Raw genomic sequence first — 7,841 nt, 5'->3', positions numbered from 1 at the left:
GGATGGATGGAGGGATGGAGGGACGGAGAGAGAGATGAGAAGCAACGTGGCCTAGTGGATAGAGCTCGGTCCTAGGAGTCAGAAGGACCTGCGTTCTAATTCTAATTCTGACTTCGCCACTTGTCTGATGTGTGATTTTGGGCAAGTCACTTCACGTCTCTGTGCCTCAGTAACCTCATCTATAAAATAGGGATTAAGAACTGTGAGCCCCAAGGGGGACAGGGACGGTGTCCAACCTGATTAGCCTATTTCTACCCCGGGGCTTACTGCAGTGCCTGGCACATAATAAGCAGCGTGGCTCAGTGGAAAGAGCACGGGCTTTGGAGTCAGAGGTGAGGGGTTCAAATCCCGGCTCCTCCCATTGTCAGCTGTGTGACTTTGGGCAAGTCACTTAACTTCTCTGGGCCTCAGTTCCCTCATCTGTAAAATGGGGATTAAAACTGTGAGCCCCCCGTGGGACAACCTGATCACCTTGTAAACTCCCCAGGGCTTAGAACGGTGCTTTGCACATAGTAAGCGCTTAATAAAATGCCATCATTATTAATAAGCGCTTATCTGATGTCATTTAAAAAAGGGATGGATGGACGGAGGGATGGATTGTTCGATTGGTGGGAACGCTGCCTACAGGCCTGGTGCTTCTAGGCCGGCCCTGCCCGATTTTCCCAGGGGGAAACCCAGGCGTCCGGGAGCTCAGCTGGTGAAGGCAGGGGTGGGGGCGTGGAGGGCAGAGGGGGCGGGAAAGGGAGAGAGGGACCCTCCCTCACACTGGGAACGGAACATTCAGCACCTCGGTCAGAGCTTCCCTGCCTGGCCAATCAATCAATCAATCAATCGTATTTATTGAGCGCTTACTGTGTGCAGAGCACTGTACTAAGCGCTTGGGAAGTACAAGTTGGCAACACATCGAGACGGGCCCTACCCAACAGTGGGCTCACAGTCTAGAAGGGGGAGACAGAGAACGAAACAAAACATATTAACAAAATAAAATAAATAGAATAGATATGTACAAGTAAACTAAATAAAGAAATTGAGTAATAAATACGTACAAACATATATACAGGCCCGCCTCGCCTAGCCAGGGCTGGGCCCGGGACTAGCGAGCGATGGTTCTGGGCTAGTTTCCAAGCAAATTCAGCTTCGGACACCAGAGAGGACAGCGGGGGGGAGAGGGGAGGGGAGAGGGGAGGGAGAAAGGGGAAGGGCGAGGGAGGAGCAGGTCAGAGTTGGGAAGTTGGGGTGGAAGGGGCCGAGGGCGTCGGAGGAAGAGGTGGGGTGGGGGAGAAGGGCAGACCGGGAAAAGGAGAGGGCAGATCGTGAGGGGTTGGGTGAGTGGGCAGGGTGGGTGAGCATCCCAGTACCCTCAAGGGGACGGTTTGCGTAAGAGCCGAGAAGACAAGGCAAGAGCTGGGATTTTATTTTTTTAATGACGTTCGTTAAGTGCTTACTACGTGCCCGGCACTGTACGCTCGGCTAAATACAAACTAATCAATCAATCAATCGTATTTATTGAGCGCTTCCTGTGTGCAGAGCACTGTACTAAGCGCTTGGGAAGTACAAGTTGGCAACATTATAGAGACAGTCCCTACCCAACAGTGGGCTCACAGTCTAAAAGGGGGAGACAGAGAACAAAACCAAACATACTAACAAAATAAAATAAATAGAATAGATATGTACAAGTAAAATAAATAAATAAATAAATAGAGTAATAAATATGTACAAACGTATATACATATATACAGGTGCTGCGGGGAAGGGAAGGGAAGGAGGTAAGATGGGGGGATGGAGAGGGGGACGAGGGGGAGAGGAAGGAAGGGGCTCAGTCTGGGAAGGCCTCCTGGAGGAGGTGAGCTCTCAATAGGGCTTTGAAGGGAGGAAGAGAGCTAGCTTGGCGTATGGGCAGAGGGAGGGCATTCCAGGCCCGGGGGAAGACGTGGGCCGGGGGTCGATGGCGGGACAGGCGAGAACGAGGTACGGTGAGGAGATTAGCAGTGCCAGAGGAGCGGAGGGTGCCGGCTGGGCTGGAGAAGGAGAGAAGGGAGGTGAGGTAGGAGGGGGCGAGGTGATGGACAGCCTTGAAGCCCAGGGTGCACACAGCTCACGTCCCACATGGGGTCCACAATCTTAATCCTTATTTTATAGATTCATTCAATTCAATTGTACTTATTGAGCGCTTACTGTGCGCAGAGCACTGTACTAAGCGCTTGGAAAGGACAAGTCGGCAACATATAGAGACGGTCCCTACGGGCTCACATAGATGAGGTAACTGAGGCCCAGAGAAGTGAAGTGATTGCCCGAGGTCACACAGCAGACAAGTGGCGGGGCGGGGATTAGAACCCAAGTCCTTCTGACTTCTAGGCCCCTGTTCTATCAACTAGACCACGCTGCTTCTCTAAAATTCAGAGATTAAAGGCGACTCGCGCGGGGGGCGGGGGGCGACCAGGGGGCCCAGAGGCTGCTGAGAAACAAAACGAAAGGTGAAGGGGGGGAGACAGACGGCGCACAGACGTGCGCGCGCGTTTGGTCATTCGTTCGTTCATTCAATCGTATTTATTGAGCGCTTACTGTATGCAAAGCGCTTGGGAGAGGATAAAACAACAATAAACAGACATGTTCCCTGCCCACAACGAGCTGGGGCAGGGGGGGTTGCAGATGGAGGACTCGTCTGAGGCCATCTGCCAAACTAGTTCTCTTCCTCCCTTCAAAGCCCTGCTGAGAGCTCACCTCCTCCAGGCGGCCTTCCCAGCCCCCTTTTTCTTCTCCTCCTCCCTACCCCCGCGCCCTACCTCCTTCCCCTCCCCACAGCACCTGTATATATTTTATAGACTTATTTCTCTATTTATTTTACTTGTACATATTTACTATTCTATTTATTTTGTTAATGATGTGCATATAGCTATAGTTCTATTTGTTCTGACGATTTTGACACCTGTCTACCTGTTTGGTTTTGTTGTCTGTCTCCCCTTTTTAGACTGTGAGCCCGTTGTTGGGTAGGGACCGTCTCTATATGTTGCCTACTTGTACTTCCCAAGAGCTCAGTACAGTGTTCTGCACACAGTAAGCGCTCAATAAATGCGATTGATTGATTGGTCGATGTATGAATCCTCAGTGAAAGCTCCTTGAGGGTAGGTAACGTGGCTCGGGCCTCTGTTGCGTCTAGCCCGCGCGTGGCATCCTCGGGGCACTCAGTAAATACCGTTACCGCTGCTATTGCTAGCCGGGCTCACCGTCCCCCTGGCACGGAAACAATTTGGGGAAGCCCGGTCTGAGGGACCTAAAAAGTCTCAATCCGGACTCACACTCTGTCCTAGCCCATTCAGCTGGACTTGGGACGGAGGCGGGAGGCAGGGAGGGCCTTAGGGGGAAGGACAGCGTGGCAATCAATGGCATTTATTGGGCGCTTACTGGGTGCAGAGCACTTGCTAAGCACTTGGGAGAGTGCGGCACAGCAGAGTTGGAAGACACAATATCATCATCATCATCAATCGTATTTATTGAGCGCTTACTATGTGCAGAGCACTGTACTAAGCGCTTGGGAAGTACAAATTGGCAACATATAGAGACAGTCCCTACCCAACAGTGGGCTCACAGTCTAAAAGGGGGAGACAGAGAACAAAACCAAACATACTAACAAAATAAAATAAATATGGAGAGAGAGAGAGAGAGAGAGAGAGAGAAGTAGGAGGGAACAGAGCTGACTGACAGGTTTATAGGCGACGGTCAGGAGTTTCCACTTGATGCGGAGATGAACTGGGGGTTTGGGGGAGACGCGTTTTAGAAAAATGATCCGGGCAGCCGGGCAACGAGTGCAGAGGCTGGAGGCAGGGGAGGTCTGCGAGGAGGCTGATGCAGTAGTCGACGCGGGACATGACAAGGTTTGGGCCAGGGAGACGGTCTCTCGGATGGAGAGGAAGGGGCGGATCCGGGAAATATGGAGAAAGAAGAAACTGACAGGATTGAACAAGACTGGATGTGAGGAAAGACAGGGAGGAGTCGAGGGTGACAAGGAGGTTTGGGGTTTCAGAGGCAGGGAGATTGGTGATGGTGCCGCCTTAATCCTGTAAAGTGGTACCTGCAGCCCCTTGGGGCGGCCCGGGAGTGGATTTAGCTCCGTTCCCTGAGGAAACCTTCCCGCGGGCCCGCCCGGGTGGGGCGTTATTTATGGCCGGCCTTATTTATGAGTGCGGGCCGGGTTAGGGAGGCAGAGCCAGCGAGGGGGGATTAGCCACCCCTCCTCCCATCCTGCCGTCCTGCCCCTCGACCACTCCCCACCGCCGCGCCCCTCCTGCCTGAGAGTTAGGAAGGAAGTCCGAACCCGGGGAGGTCGGGGAAGGGACCGAGGCGTGAGGACTCGCTCCCTCCGCAGAACGCAATTTGTATTTCAGGATATCTGTTAAGCGTTTACCGTGCTCCAGGCACTCTTCTAAGCGCCGGGAAAGACAAGCTAATTAGGTTGGACGCAGTCCCTGTCCCAGGTGGGGCTTCGCAGTCCATCTTACAGATGGGGTAACTGAGGCACAGAAAAGTGAAATGAGTTGCCCAAATTCACACGGCAGACAAGTGGAGGAGCCGGGATTAGAACCCAGGTCCTCTGATTTCTTCGCCCTCCCCCCCCCCCCCCAACTCCTGCGGGCGTGGGACAGGCTCTGGGTCACGGTGGGCGGCCGGGCGGAGGCACCAGGAAGAGTGCTGTTCCTCCTTTCTCCCTGGCACGCCTCCCGCCCTCCCAAAGGTCACCTGACCTTTAAAAAAAAGATATTTGTTAAACGCTTACTATGTGTCAGGCACTGTACTAAGTGCTGGGGTAGATACAAGCTAATTAGGTTGGGCGCAGTCCCCGTGCCAGGTGGGGCTCCGCAGCTTTAATCCCCATTTTACAGATGAGGAAACCGAGGCCCGAGGAAGTGAAGTGACTTGCCCAAGGTCACACAGCAGACGAGTGGCGGGACCGGGATTAGAACCCAGGCCCGGGAGTCCGAGGACCTGGGTTCTAATCACACCTGCCTTGCGACCTTGGGCTGATCACCTCGCTTCTCCGCGCCTCGATTCCCTCATCTGTACCATGTCTCGTCCTCCTCAGACCGTGAGTCCCAGGTGGGACCCGATGATCTCGTATAATAATAATAATAATTTTGGTACTTGTTAAGCGCTTACTATGTGCCAAGCACTGTTCTAAGCGCTGGGGGAGATACAAGGTAATCAGGTTGCCCCGCATGGGGCTCACAGTCTTAATCCCCATTTTCCAGATGAGGTAACTGAGGCACAGAGAAGTTAAGTGACTTGCCCAAAGTCACACAGCTGATCAGTGGCGGAGCCGGGATTTGAACCCATGACTTCTGACTCCAAAGCCCGCACTCTTTCCACTGAGCCACGCTGTTAAGCTCTGGCTATGTACTATATTCCCCCTTCTAGATTGTGAGCCCGCTGTTGGGTAGGGACCGTCTCTCTATGTTGCCAACTTGTACTTCCCAAGCGCTTAGTACGGTGTTCTGCACACACTAAGCGCTCAATAAATACGATTGAATGAATGAATGTACCGAGCACCATTCTAGGCGCTGGGGTAGATAAGAGGTCATCGGGTTACCCCCCGGTGGGGCTCACAGTCTCCACCCCCGTTTGGAGAAGCAGCGTGGCTCAACGGAAAAGAGCCCGGGCATTGGAGTCAGAGGTCATGGGTTCAAATCCCGGCTCCGCCAATTGTCAGCTGTGTGACTCTGGGCAAGTCACTTCACTTCTCTGGGCCTCAGTTCCCTCATCTGTAAAATGGGGATGAAGACTGTGAGCCCCCCGTGGGACAACCTGATCACCTCGTAACCTCCCCAGCGCTTAGAACAGTGCTTTGCACATAGTAAGCGCTTAATAAATGCCACTATTATTATTATTATTTTACAGATGAGGCGACATTTCTATCCTATTTTATTTTGTTGGTATGTTTGGTTCTGTTCTCTGTCTCCCCCTTTTAGACTAGGAGCCCACTGTTGGGTAGGGACTGTCTCTATGTGTTGCCAATTTGTACTTCCCAAGCGCTTAGTACAGTGCTCTGCACATAGTAAGCGCTCAATAAATACGATCGATTGGTGGATTGATTGATTGACTGAGGCGCGTAGAGGTGAAGTGAGTGGCCCAAAGTCACACAGCTGATAGGTGGCGGGGAGTCGGGATTAGAACCCCGTGCTCTTTCCGCTGAGCCTCGCTGCTTCTCTCTACCTGCGCAGCGCTTGGCGCGTAGTAAGCGCTCGAGGCCTACCACAGTTGGCGATTACTGTGGTGATTAGTGCGCGGTCGGTCCCCCTCCCCGGGTCCGGCCCTCGAGGCCGCTGACGGTCCTCGGGTCCGCGCTTAGGGCACATCGGGGCGCGGGAGGACGGCGGCGGCGGCGGGGCGCAGACGTGGGTGGGCTGGCTGCGGGAGCACGTGCGCATCGTCCCGCTGCTCCTCTTCGTCGTGCCCGTGCGCACGGCGCGGCACCGGGCGCGCACCAGGACGCGCTACATCTTCGTGCCGTTCAGCGCCTGGGAGTTCGCGGGCTGCGACCACGTGCGGGCCGGGCTGGCCTGCGCGCTGTGCGGCCGGGTGGAGCGGGCCTACCGCCTGCCCGTCGGCGTGGTCCGCGCCTTCGGGGCCGAGGTGCGCGACGACCTCGACGGCGACGGGCCGGGGCTCCGGTGGGAGCGCCGTTGCAAGCCCTGCCTCCTGCCCCTGCTGACCCGCCTGGCCGGGCCCCCCGGGGCCCTGGAGGAGTCCAGTGCTCTGCACATAGTAAGCGCTCAATAAATACGATCGATTGATTGATTGAGTACGTGGGCGCCGCGCTCCTGGTCCTGAAGAACGCGGTGTTCTCGCTGCGCCTGGGCTTCCTGCACGAAGCCAAGCAGGAGGTGCTCCTCCTCACCCGCTTCCCGGCCAGCGTGGAGGTGCGGGAGCGGCGGCGCACCCGCGTCGTGCTGCAGGTCGGCGACCGGGACGCCTGCTCCCCGGACGAGCTGCTGGGCGTCCTGGACGCCGTGACCGTCGCGCCCTTCGCGGCCATCCTGCCCGTGGGCCCGGGCGCCGTGGCCCTCGACAGGGTGGTCACGCTGCCCTTCGCCGTGCCGCCCAGGGACGCGGACACGCGGCGGCCACCCTGGCCGGCGGAGGCGGGGCCCCGGTAGGCGAAGCCCGAGCGGGGGTCGCGCCGGGGCCGGCGGGGACGAGGAGAGCCCGGCCGGGGAGGGGCCGCCGCCCTCGCCAACCGTCCCCCACGTGGAGCGGGCCTTCCGCTACCTGCAGTCCGAGCCCCTCACCCCCCACACCCCCAGTTCATCTCCGCATCAAGTGGAAACTCCTGACCGTCGCCTATAAACCTGTCAGTCAGCTCTGTTCCCTCCTACTTCTCTCTCTACATATTTATTTTATTTTGTTAGTATGTTTGGTTTTGTTCTCTGTCTCCCCCTTTTCGACTGTGAGCCCACTGTTGGGTAGGGACTGTCTCTCTGTGTTGCCAATTTGTACTTCCCAAGCGCTTAGTACAGTGCTCTGCACATAGTAAGCGCTCAATAAATACGATTGATTGATTGATTGATTGATTCGTGCCCGGCAGCGAGGTGCACCTGCTCCGGCTGGTCACCACCCTCACCCTCACCGCGCGCCTGCTCGGCCAGGCGCGGGCCTGGGCGGAGGGGCCCGGCGGCGGCGGCCGCCTGGGGCCTGCTGGCCGGCCGCTGGCCCTGCCGGCTCAGCTGGCCGCTACAGTGCGCCGAGGACGACGAGCGGTGGCAAGGCATCCGGCGGGAACACGGCCGCGAGGCCCCCCGCGGGGCCGCCGTCCGGGCGGAGGACTGCCTGGAGGAGGCCTTCCTCAAGGC

This window comes from Tachyglossus aculeatus, chromosome 26 (genome assembly GCF_015852505.1).
Source record: "Tachyglossus aculeatus isolate mTacAcu1 chromosome 26, mTacAcu1.pri, whole genome shotgun sequence".
Lineage (NCBI taxonomy): Eukaryota > Metazoa > Chordata > Mammalia > Monotremata > Tachyglossidae > Tachyglossus > Tachyglossus aculeatus.
The sequence above is the reverse complement of the archived record's forward strand: the minus strand, read 5'-3'. Positions refer to the sequence as shown.